General features: G+C 40.3%; 1 pseudogene; it reads left to right on the forward strand.

Moving 5' to 3' along the window:
• The first annotated feature begins 207 nt into the window (after nt 1–207).
• On the forward strand, nt 208–5,276 carry LOC138804879 (heterogeneous nuclear ribonucleoprotein A3-like; annotated as a pseudogene).
• Nucleotides 5,277–13,410: the final 8,134 nt, after the last annotated feature.

Here is a 13,410-nt window from a genome sequence, read left to right on the forward strand (position 1 = left end):
GTGGCTCAAGTGGTAGAGCACTAGCCTTGAGCAGAAGAATTCAGGGACCATGCCCAGGCCCTGAGTTCAATCCCCAGGCCTGGCATGTACACATGTACGCATGCACGCATGCATGCATAAATAAATAAATAGGATGAGCAAAAGATTAGACAGTTGTCTCCACTTCGTAGTTTGCTGTTGACTTGCGTGTGCTGCTGCCTGTGTTTTAAGAGTTCTCTGTGGGGAGCTCTTAGGACACGTTTATCTTCTTTGGAACTTCATGTAGTTGGTCTAATACATAAAGCAGCCAAGACCGTCAGATCCTCCTTGTTGCCATTGATAAGTTTGTCAGCTCTCAAGCCACAGCTTTGTGTACATTCATGTATTTTTGTCTGGGCCTTATGGATAGGCCTCAGACATTCCACAGCTACCTGGAAGACATTATCAACTACTGCTGGGAGCTTGAGGAGGGGAAACCCAACCCCCTGAGAGAAGCCAGTTTCCAAGACCTGCCTCTTCGTACCCGTGTGGAGATTCTGCACCGCCTCTGTGATTACCGGCTAGATGCAGATGATGTCTTCGATCTACTCAAGGTGCTTCCCTGAAAGCCCTTTCTCTAGCACAGTAAAAACCCAGTAGTTGAGAATGGAGCTTTGAAATCAGAGCCTAGACACTGTCCCTAAGCTTTTTTGCTAAAGGCTAGTGCTCTACCACTTGAGCCACAGTGCTGCTTCTATCTTTTAGTGGTTAGTTAGACGTAAGAGCTCTTGGATCTTTTGGGGGGGGGGTGGTAGGAATTTGAACTAGGGCCTGGACATTGTCCCTGAGCCTTTTTTGTTTTGTTTTTGTTTTGCTCAAGGTTAATGCTTTACTACTTGAGCCACAGTTCCACTTCTGGCTTTTTGGTCATGAATTGGAGATAAAAAGGCTCATGGCCTTTCCTGCCTGGGCAGGCTTTGAGTCATGATCCTCAGACCTCAGCCTCCTGAGTAGCTGGGATGACAGACATGAGCCACGGATGCCCGGCTGGCAGGTGTCCGGATCATACAGGATTAGACCTGGTGATGACTTCTAGTCCTTTCTTGGTCATGTCATTTAGAAGTAGTCTTCATTCAGGACTCCAGCCTAGGTCAGGCCCTGGGGTAAATTGGGAGTCTCAGCTGGAGCAGAATGTTGCTGTGGGTTCTGACTGAGCTGCCATAGTGGATTACATGGGACAGAGCCTTAGAACATCTTATCCTACCCACTACCTTTTGTGTACATATAAAGTAAATCTAAGCCAGGTAGTCAGACCATTCATTGGAATTCTCCGTTTTTGGAGGGGTGGGAGCCGTGGTTGGGGTAGGGAACATTTCAAGTATTTCTATATCTTGTTCTTCGAAGAAGGTACCCCCATCCCATTCTGTGTTTTATCTGCCCAGATGGAAAAATGATATCCTGTACTTGGCATTTTGAAACAGGTGATAAGTTCGTGTATTGAAGTTTTCTTCCATTTATTTAGTTCATTGTTTTCCCCAACCCTCCTTCCTTTTCTGCCAAGGGTCTGGATGCAGACAGTCTCCGTGTAGAAGCTCTAGGGGAAGACAATTCAGGGGCACTCTACTGGTATTTCTACGGAACATGAATGTATAAAGAGGATCCAGTACAAGGGAGGTCTAATGGGGAACTCTCCTTGAGCAGGTAAAGTCTTCAGTGTCAAGGCTGTAATAGCTACATGTAAAAATGTCTTTAAAGTTACATGCCTCAGTGCTGGGTTGTGGCTTAAGCCATAGAGCACCACTTTGCAAACCTTACGCCCTAGGCTCAAACCCTGGTACCACACATACATAAAAGAAGAAAGCTCATACAAACAAAGAAAGCTAGAACTTTATTTTCTAATGAGGGGAATTAACTGTATCAGCATTCTTGAAGGGAGAGTAATTTCATATACAAATAAAAAGGAGCAGGGCACCAGTTGCTCACACCTGCTATATTTCCAGACATGTTTAAAATATGTCCCAATCAATCTCACCCCTTATATCAATTTCCTTTCCCCCTTCTCCCCTTCCTACCATCCCAAAACAATTTCAACATGCTTCCTTGTTCAATTTTCATAGCTGCAAGCCATCTCTTTCAATCAAATTTATACCCTTCCAAAATATGTTTCAAAATTATGCACCCTTGGCCTCTTCCTCTCGGTCCCATATTGAACTCGAGTTGGAAGAGGCCAGTCCGGTCTCAAAATGGAGGTAAAACCGCCGCCCGGGTCGCCCCCAGCCTGACTCTGGCTGTCGCTCCTGTCACTGGGGGGAGGAGGGCCATGATCCAAAGGAACCAGAGCAGCTGCGGAAGTTGTTTATTAGTGGTCTGAGCTTCAAAACTACAGATGATAGTTTAAGAGAACATTCTGAGAAATGGGGCACACTCACAGATTGTGTGGTAATGAGAGATCCTCAGACAAAACGTTCCAGGGGCTTCGGTTTTGTGACTTACTCTTGTGTTGAAGAGGTGGATGCAGCCATGTGTGCTAGACCCCACAAGGTTGATGGGCGTGTTGTGGAACCAAAGAGAGAGGTTTCTAGAGAGGATTCTGTGAAGCCAGGAGCCCATCTAACAGTGAAGAAAATTTTTGTTGGTGGTATTAAAGAAGATACAGAAGAATATAATTTGAGAGACTACTTTGAAAAATATGGCAAGATTGAAACCATAGAAGTTATGGAAGACCGGCAGAGTGGAAAAAAGAGAGGATTTGCCTTTGTAACTTTTGATGATCATGATACAGTTGATAAAATTGTTGTTCAGAAATACCACACTATTAATGGGCATAATTGTGAAGTGAAAAAGGCCCTTTCTAAACAAGAGATGCAGTCTTCTGGATCACAAAGAGGTCGTAGAGGTGGATCTGGCAACATTATGGGTCGTGGAGGAAACTTTGGAGGTGGTGGAGATAATTTTGGATGTGATGGAAACTTTGGTGGAAGAGGAGGCTATGATGGTGGAGGTGGTGGCAGCAGAGGTAGCTATGGAGGAGGTGATGGTGGATACAATGGATTTGGAGGTGATGGTGGCAACTATGGTGGCCGTCCTGGTTATAGTAGTAGAGGAGGCTATGGTGGTGGTGGACCAGGTTATGGAAACCAAGGTGGAGGATATGGGGGTGGTGGAGGAGGATATGATGGTTACAATGAAGGAGGAAATTTTGGTGGTGGTAACTATAATGATTTTGGAAATTACAGTGGACAACAGCAATCAAATTATGGACCCATGAAAGGGGACAGTTTTGGTGGAAGAAGCTCTGGCAGTCCATATGGTGGTGGTTATGGATCTGGTGGTGGAAGTGGTGGATATGGTAGTAGAAGGTTTTAAAACAACAGAAAAAAAGGCTACAGTTCTTAGCAGGAGAGAGAGAGCGAGGAGTTGTCAGGAAAGCTGCAGTTTACTTTGAGACAGTCGTCCCAAATGCCTTAGAGGAACTGTAAAAATCTGCCACAGAAGGAACGATGATCCATAGTCAGAAAAGTTACTGCAGCTTAAACAGGAAACCCTTCTTGTTCAGGACTGTCATAGCCACAGTTTGCAAAAAGTGCAGCTATTGATTAATGCAACGTCGTGTCAATTAGATGTATATTCCTGAGGTCTTTTATCTGTTGTAGCTTTGTCTTTGTCTTTTCATTACATCAGCTATATTGCCCTGTGAATTGTGGTAGTGGTACCAGGAATAAAAAATTAAGGAATTTTTAATTTTTCAATATTTGTGTAGTTCAGTTTTTCTACATTTTAGTACAGAAACTTTAACAAAATGCAGTTTTGAAGGTGTTTCCTTGTGAGTTAACAAGTAAAGATCATTGTTAATTACTATTTTGTATGAATTTTGCTAAAGTTAACTGTAAAGAAACACCTACTGACTTGCAGTTTAAGGGGAATCTGTTCTCATTTCCAAACCATGATAAGAATGGGCGCTGACATGTGGAGAGAATAGATACTTGCATGTATGCATTGTGTGTTTTAGATACATAGGATTGGGTATTTAAATTAGCATATTTGTGAATTTAATAGCATTAAGATTACCTTCAAATGAAAAAAAACCCTCAAAATCCCTATTTGTGCATTTTCCTTCAATGTAATCATGGTTTTAGTGTGTTTTAAGATTTGCAGAATCATAGCTGTGTTTAGAACATCTCCATTCTACATTTACCTTGATCACATTGAGAATGACTGCTACCATAGTTTTGGAGTGTAAAGCATGTCTGCTGCCCTCTATTTAAATTTGTAAAGGGTAGGGGATGTTTTCCCCATCCCTTTAGAAACCATTCTTAATTTTTGATTCAGGACCACTAAGTGTGCAATGTCTGAGCATATTAGTGGATACCTGATTTTATTCTGTTTTTCCTTTGAGACCCCTGAGGCCTATAAATTTTATTACTTTTCTTTCCTTGGTTTAATTTCTCCATGCAAGTTTTCAGAGGAAGAGAATAAAAAGACACTTTATTGTCATATCCTTAAAAAAAAATTATGCACCCTCTACTATACCTTTGTCTCTGAGTCTCTTTTGTAATTTGGTTCAGCAGTATAGTAATGTGTATGCTATTTATTTATGAAAAGCAGTTTGTGATTTATTTATTTATTTATTTATTTATTTATTTATTTATTTATTTATTTATTTATTTATTTATGAAAAGCAGTTTGAGATCTCTGATCAGAATTAAAAAGAAAAGAGGGATAGTGCTTGCCTAGCCGGGCACTGGTAGCTACTCAGGAGGCTGAGATCTGAGGATCACCAATCAAAGCAAGCCCGGACAAGAAAGGCCATGAAACTCTTATCTCCAATAAAACCACCAGAAAACCAGAAGTGGTACAATGGCTCAAATGATACAGTGCTAGCCTTGAGCTGAAGAGTTCAGGGACAGCACCCAGACCTAGAGTTCAAGCCCCACAACTGACAAATAGATAGATAGATAGATACATACATACATACATAGATAGATACATAGATAGATACATAGATAGATACATAGATAGATGGTGCTTGCCAAGCAACTGAGTTTTATTCCCAGCACAACAAAAAAACAAAGCAAACAAAAAGCAAAGCACTTATGTGTGCATATTTTTAAAAGATAAGAACCTATAGCCTTTTTGGTCTAACAGTATGAAAATATAGAATTTTAGAAATTTAGGATATTTTGTTCTTGCCAATATATATAGTTTTCATATAACTAAAAAGGTGATATTTTGTTTTCTGAACAAATGTCCTCCAATTGCATTCACTTTCCTGTAAATGACATGATTTCCTGTAAAGTATACATACATACAGTGCCAATACCATGTTTTTGTTACCATGATTCTTTTTTTTTTTTTTTTTTTTTTTTGGGTCAGTCATGGGGGGGCCTGGGCGCTGTCCCTGCGCTCTTCAGCTCAAGGCAAGCGCTCTACTGCTTAAGCCACAGTGCCACTTCCGTTTTCGAGTGGTTTTATTGGAGATACGAGTCTCATGGACTTTCCTGCCCAGGCTGGCTTTGAACCATGATACTCAGATCTCAGCCTTCTGAGTAGCTAGGATTACAGGCATGAGCCACCAGCGCCCAGCTTACCCTGGTTCTTCAAGATAATTTGACGTTTGGTATTATGTTTGATGTCTATGTTTGAATACTGTTTGTAGTATCTTTTTTCTGTTGAGATCTAGTTTAATTCCATTTTGGTCTGATAGAATATTTCAATTTTCTTATATTTTCTCAGACTTCCTATATATTCTAGAAAGTCTTATGAGCTGCCAAGAAGAATGTGTATTGTGTTGTAACATCTATAGATGTCTGATGATTTCATTTTGTCTACACTGCCATTTAATGCTGCCATTCTAGGATTTCTTTACTGATGTTTTTGTATGGATAACCTATCTGTGAAAGTGAAATACTGAAGTCTCTCATTATTATTTACCAAAGTTTATAAGTTCAGAAATATTTAATAAATCTGAGTGTGAGCTATTTTGTGCATATATATTAACAATCATAATTTTTCTTCATGGATCATTACCTTCATTAATATGAAGCGACTTTGTTTCTTCAGACTAATTTTTAGCTTGCAATCTATAGTATCAGATATAAATATGGCTAATGCTGAACACTTTTGAAGTCCATTTGCTTGGAAGGTCTTTTTTCCCATTCTTTTACCCCAAGCCATGTGTTTCTTATAGGCAACAAAGAGTTAGGTCTTGTTTTAGGTATTGTTTTTTGATCTAAGTATCCATTATGTTTTTTGAGGGTTTTGTTTGTTCGATTTTTCAGTCATGGGGGTTGAACTCGCATCTTTCGATTTTTTAGTCATGGGGGTTGAACTCGCATCCTGGGCATTTTCTCTGAGCTCTTTTTGCTCAAGGCTAGTGCTCTACTACTTTGAGCTACCACTCCACTTCCAGGTTTCTAATGGTTAATTGGTGGCAAGAGTCTAATAGACTTTCTTGCCCAGGCTTGCTTTGAACCACGATCCTCAAATCTCAGCCTCCTGAGTAACTAGGATTACAGATGTGAGACACCAGAACCTGACTAGTGTATGTCTTTTGACTAAAGAACTAAGATCTTTAACATTCAATGTCAGTATTGAGAGAAGTATGCCATGTTTCCTGGCATTTTGTTTTTTTGTGATGTTTGCTTCTTCTGCGGGTAATTTTTCCCTAACTACCTTTTGTGGTGCTAGTTTGAAAGCCATAAATTCCAGTAGTTTTTGTTTTTTGTGGAATGTTGTTATTTCTCAACCAATTTTTATGGATAGCTTCACTATGTAAAATAGTCTGGGTTGACAGTTGTCTTTTGGGTCTGGAATAATGTCTTTCCAAGTCCTCCTTGCATTTAGTTATCTGTGTTGAGAAATCTGCTGTTTTTACAAGGAGCTTGTGATAGTAAGTTACTTGCTTCCTCTCTTTTGACATTTTCGATATTCTGTATATTTAGATAGCTTACTATACTGTATCTAGGAGCATTTCTTTTCTAATCTTGCCTGTTTGGAGTATGGTAGGCCTCCAGCATAAGGATGATACTCTATTTCTCAAACATTTTCTGCTATTATTTTGTTGAATAGGTTTTCAAAGCCTTTAGTTTTTATTTCTTCTTCCTCATCTATCCCTACATCTGTAGGTTTAATCTTTTGACTGTGTCTGAGAAGACTTGTATGTCTCTTGGTCCTTCTAAGTACTTTTGCAATGCTTTGACTGATCTAATTTATCTGCTCCAGTCTTTTCCAATATGCCTTAGAATCCAGGGTATCTTTGTACTCTTGGAAGACCTTCTTTAACAATGGTAGTAGTAGGAAGCAAAAGTAATTTTGAAATACATTTTTTTGTTTTTGTTTTTTTTTTGGTCAGGTCGTGGGGCCTGAACTCTGGGCCTGGACGCTGTCTCTCAGATCTTCAGCTCAAGGCTAGTGCTCTACCACTTGAGCCACAGTACCACTTCTAGCTTTTTTCTTTTTTGCTTATGTGGTGCTGAGGAATCAAACCCACGGCCTCATGCATGCAAGGCAAGCGCTTCACCACTGAGCCACCTTCCCAGCCCTTGAAATACATTTTGAAGGAGGATGAATAATTAATTAGCACACACAAGGCCCTGGATTGGATCCTCAACATCATAAAATTTTTTTTAAAGAATCTAAAGTAAGTAAGTATTCACAGAATTGCCAGATTTTATGCACACTCAGCAAAGTCCATCAATGAACCAAACCTTCCCTTTGATCCTACACAAATTTACACATCAAGCAATGCTCTAGAATAATGTTACAGCCCTAAACATTAAAACAAATAACAATATTCTTTTTTTTGGGGGGTGGGGGTGGTCCGGTCATGGGCCTGAATTCTGGGCCTGAGCGCTGTCAGCTCTTCAGCTCAAGGCAGGCACTCTACCACTTGAGCCATAGCGCCACTTCTGGCCCTTTTTTTCTGGTTATGTGGTGTGCTAAGGAATCGAACTCAAGGCCTCATGAGTACAAGGCAAACGCTGTACCACTGAGCCACCTTCCCAGCCCCGAAATAACAATATTCTTACCATGAAGTTTTTCTTGGATCCTGTGGGCTTCAGCTAATTGCTCTTCAGCAGCTCATCTTCCAAGGCCAGTTTCCTTTCTAGCAACAGCCAGATCATATTCCAGACTTTGTCGTAATGCTTCGCCTTTTTCAACCTCAGACCGCAGCTTGGCAATCTGGCTCTCATAGCTTGACAAGTAAAAACAAATTTGTAAGCTTAACAGATAACATTAAAACATGTTTCTAAGATAGTGATATCATGTACTTAACCATTTAAACTTCTTAGAAAAACTTGATTCCATACATTTGTAAGAATTCACAAATTTGTATTTTCTGAAACACTAGAAATATTATTGTATCAAATGATATTCAGTAGTTCCTTGCTTTAGAGGGAGAAAAAAACAACAACTCGTAAAGCCAGGCACCTATAGTTCATGCCTGTAATCCTAGTAACCCAGAGCTACTTTATGCAGAAGACAAAGGCTCAAAGCCAGCCCAGCAAAGTCCATGAGACTTCCCTTTCCAAAATAAGTAGCAAAATAAGTAGCAAAAAGCTTGGCTAGAGGTAAGGCTCAAGTAGCAGAATACAAGTAAACTAGCAAGCTTAGCCAAAAACATTTAAACTCTCATATGAATTGTTATACAAATAAAGAAAAATCATGCCTTTTAATGATAAGTAAGTACTTAAAGAACATGAAACATAAGTAATTAAAACTTATTTTCTCAGCCAGGCGCCGGTGGCTCACGCCTGTAATCCTAGCTACTCAGGAGGCTGAGATCTGAGGATCACGGTTCAAAGCCAGCCCAGGCAGGAAAGTCCATGAGACTCTTATCTCCAATAAATCACTAGAAAGCTGGAAGTGGCGCTGTGGCTCAAGCAGTAGAGTACTCACCTTGAACTGAAGAGCGCAAGGACAGCGCCCAAGCCCAGGGTTCAAGCTCCACGACCAACAAAAAAACCCACAAAACTTATTTTCTCTACTTCTATTCTATAAACATAATCACAAAGAAAACTGCATCAAAGTACAATTTTGTTTGTGTGGGTGGGGGGTGGTCATAGGGCTTGAACTCTGGGTCTGGGTGCTGTCCCTCAGCACTTCAGCTGAAGGCTAGTGCTCTACCATTTGAGCCATAGCGCCACTTCTGGTTTTCTGGTGGTTCATTGGAGATAAGAGTCTCATAGACTTTCCTGCCTGGGCTGGATTTGAACCACATCCCTTAGATCTCAGCCTCCTGAGTAGCTAGGATTACAGACAACACCTGGCTAAAAGTACAATTTATTAAACATTGTCTATATTATTTTTTGTTGATTATGACATCAGTGGCAAAACATATAGTAATAAAAGTGGCAACTCTTGGGTCTGGGAAGGTGGCTCAGTGGTAGAGGGCTTGCCTTGCATGCATGAGGCCCTGGTTTCGATTCCTCAGCACCACATAAGCAAAAAGAAAAAAGCTGGAAGTGGCACTATGGCTCAAGTAGTAGAGCGCTAGCCTTGAGCTGAAGAGCTGAGGGACAACGCCCAGGCCCAGAGTTCAGGCCCCACGACTGACCCCCTCCCCTAAAAAAAGTGGCAACTCTGCAAAAATCATAACAAACTACTAATATATGATCCTCCATTAACAATTATGAAATAGGTCAGAGAGAACTAGATGATTTAAAAGGTCCTTTTTCTAATTCTAAAATCATATGATTTAATCAATGATTCATATTAAATACTTATGTGGTAAGCACTGTGAAAGATACAAACCAAATGTTACTGAACTACTGAGTCAAGGAATTAAATTCTACAGAAGGTATATAGGTTCAGTTTTATAAGAGTACCTCACAAAATCCAGTTAAACTGCTTACTATATCAGACTGTGGTCTATATATCTATCAAATAAAGAAAAGACAAAAGGCTGTGTGAAAGTAGTTCATGCCTATAATCCTAGCTACTCAGGAAGCTGAGATCTATAGATCATGGTTTGAAGCCAGTCTAGGCAAGAAAGCCCAAGAGTTTCTTATTTTCAATTAACTACCAAAAAAGCCAGTAGTGGGGTTGTGGCTCAAGTTGTAGACTACTAACCTTGAGTAAAATGTCTCAGGGACAGTGCCTAACCCTAAGTTCAAGCCCTAGGGTCAAAATCAAACAAGGAAAGAAAAGACAAAGGGACTTCTGAAAGACACATCAGAAATTACTACTAGCTGCTATTAATATGTATGTGGCAGAAACTACATTCTTTCTTCACAAATAAAGAACCAGTGAGTGGGGCTGGGAAGGTGGCTCAGTAGTAGAGTGCTTGCTTTGCATGCATGAGGCCCTGGGTTTGATTTCTCAGCACCACATAAGCAGAAAAAGTTGGAAGTGGGGCTGTGGCTCAAGTGGTAGAGCACTAGACTTGAGCAGAAGAGCTGAGGGACAGTGCCAGTTCAGGCCCCACAGCCAACAAAAACAAACAAATAAATAATGAGGTTTGGAGGTATGGATCAGTGACAGAGCATAGTATACACAAGATCCTGAGTTCAATATTCACCACAAGGGCAAAAAAGTGGGGAAGGAGAAAGAAAAAACCATATGACATAGTAATTTACAAATGTCCATTAGCATGTAAGAAGAGAAACAGCCAGGGCCCAGTGGCTCACACCTGTAATCCTAGCTAAGGATCATGGTTCAAAGCCAGCAGGGGCAGAAACGTCCCTGAGACACTTATCTCCAATTAACCACTCAAAAAAACAGAAGTGTTGCTGTGACTCAGAGGTAGAGTGCTAGCCTTGAGAAAAAAAATGCTCAGGGACAGCACCCAGGCCCTGAGTTCATGCCCCGCAATAGACAAAAATTTAAAAAGAAAAAAAATCACCTTATTTATAAATTTAAGGTAACTCTAATATTTTGTTCCAGCTTCATTCCATTACTCCCTGCCCATTCCCTCACCTTTCATAATACTAAAGTAGTTAGCACTGGATCCTCTTTTGTGTTAGTTTTTTTCCTTGTTTGGTTCAAATCCATCCAGATCGTTTTCATTTTCTATACACAGGCATTCTCCCTTTTTTTTCAGGTTGTAAATAATTCTAAATAGTTGTTCCTTCTCTATTCCTTGATCTCTCCAAATAATTCTGGCTTTATAGGTTACTTTAATGTCCACTGTGTTTCTTTGGATCTTTATATCAATACGCTCTACTGATGTCTCCAATGAAGTTAATTGATTCAGCTTCCATTTTTGTGATCAAACTTCAATAATAATACTCACATCTTGGAATCAGAAATGGTCTCAAGATGGGTTTCTGACATTGGGGGGCTAATTTAGGTAAGTCTAACTATAGTGAAGATCCTGCAGCAAGTAATCCACTAGTAATCCACAATACACAGCAGGACCACAGATAATTAAATTATCATGCAAAGCTGTTTAAGATGAAGTGCCATTTGAAACCAAACAGTTAGAAAATGAAGTAGAAAAGCAACTCACCATTATTGCATTATCTTTGCCAAAAGACTAAATATTACTAAACAATTTGCAAAAACAATCTCAGGGATTCAGGAACACAGCTCAAGACAGACAAAAAGTCAGGTACTAGTAACTTAAATCTATAGTCCTAGCTACTCAGGAGGCTGAAACTTGAAGGAAAAGTCTTCAATTAACCGGCAAAAAGCCAGAATTAAAGGTGAGGCTTAAGTAGCAGAGTGTCCAGCTATGAGCAAGCAAGCCAAAGAAGAGTGAGAAGCTCTAATTTCAAGCCTCAGTACTAGAAGATACTCAGAAAACTCAGAGAATTTCCATGGTGGCGTTTAAAGAATCTCTTATATCCTGTAGCCCTAGAACATACAAGTTCAAGAACCAGACTCTAATTATGCTGAACACTGAATTATCTTTAATGGTGAGTCTAACCAAGTTTCTCCTAAAAAGTTTCAATTTGGAGATAATTAGGAAATAAAGGACCTTGGTTGAGAGCTTTCAGAATTACATAAACCTAAAAATTGTGAACCCCAAGTATCTCCAAAATAATTTTTACCCATCCCTCCTCTTTGAAGTAACTAGCCTTCTACTGCTCAAAGATTTATTCATGACTACAAGAAGGAGCTGACTTATGAGTATTTCCAAAATCCACCTGCACTGCTGCCATTAAAAACTTACTCAAGGGCTAGGAAGTTGGCTCAGTGGTAGAGCACTTGCCTTGCATGCCTGAGGCCCTCGGTTCGATTCCTCAGCACCACATAAGCAAAAAAAGAAAAAGAAAAAACCTGGAAGTGGCGCTGTGACTCAAGTGGTAGAGCGCTAGCCTTGAGCTGAAGAGCTGAGGGACAGTGCCCAAGCCCAGAGTTCAGGCCCCATGACCTGACCCCCCAAAAAAACTTACTCAAATCTCAGTTTCTATAGGAGAAATGCACAGCTGACACTAGAGATAACAACATATATAACAAAAGAATTACATGCTTTTTTTTTTTTTTTTTTTTTTTTGGTCATGGGGCTTGAAATTCAGGCTTCATCACTATCCCTCAGCTCTTCAGCTCAAGGATAACGCTCTACCACTTGAGCCACAGCGCCACTTCTGATTTTCTAGTGGTTTATTGCAGATAAGAGTCTCACAAACTTTCCTGCTCCAGCTGGCTTTGAACCTCAACCTTCAGATCTAGCCTGCTGAGTAGCTAGATTACAGGAGTGAAACATCAGTGCCAGGCATGAGTACATTTCTTATCAAACATTGTTACCTCCTCCTTTGTTTTTTCCCTGCCATCCCTTCCCTCCCATCTCCACAACTACATCCCTCCCTGCCCCATTTAAAAAAATTTTTTTTTAACCTACTGGTCAAAGCCCTCATTGTTTTTTTGTGTTTTTGGGGGTATAACTGGTCCTGGGGCTTAAATTTAGGGCCTGGGCATCTCCCTTTACTATTTTTGTTCAACGCTAGTGCTGTACCAATTTAGCCACAGCTCCACTTCCTACATGTCACTGGTTAATTGGAGATAGAGTCTCACAGGATTTCCTGCTCTGGGTACCTTCCAATGGAGATTTCCAACACTCAGTCTGCTGAGAAGCTAGCATTATAGGCACCCAGGTTCTGATTGCTTTTTGATATTCACGGTGGAAAACTTACACTGACTTTATCACGCCTCTGACTGAACTGGATCTTTGATTACTGTTCTTACAAAAACTTATTATTATTATTATAAAGGTGAGGTACAGAGGAATTACAGTTACAATAAGTTAGGAAAAGAGTACTTTTTTGTTGTTGTTCATTGTGGGGCTTGAACTCTGTCCCTCAGCTCTTCAGCTCAAGGCTAGCACTCTACCACTTAAGCCACAGTGCCACTTCCAATTTTTTCTGTTTATGTGGTGTTGAGGAATTGAATCCAGGGACTCATGCATGCGAGGCAAGCACTCTACCACTGAGCCACCTTCCCAGCCCCCCAAGAGGATATTTCTTTTGGACAATGTCACCTCTTCCCTCTCTCTGTTTTTCCATCCTGTCC

This window comes from Dipodomys merriami, unplaced genomic scaffold (assembly GCF_024711535.1).
Source record: "Dipodomys merriami isolate MVZ:Mamm:240054 unplaced genomic scaffold, mDipMer1.0.p SCAF_3780, whole genome shotgun sequence".
Classification (NCBI taxonomy): domain Eukaryota; kingdom Metazoa; phylum Chordata; class Mammalia; order Rodentia; family Heteromyidae; genus Dipodomys; species Dipodomys merriami.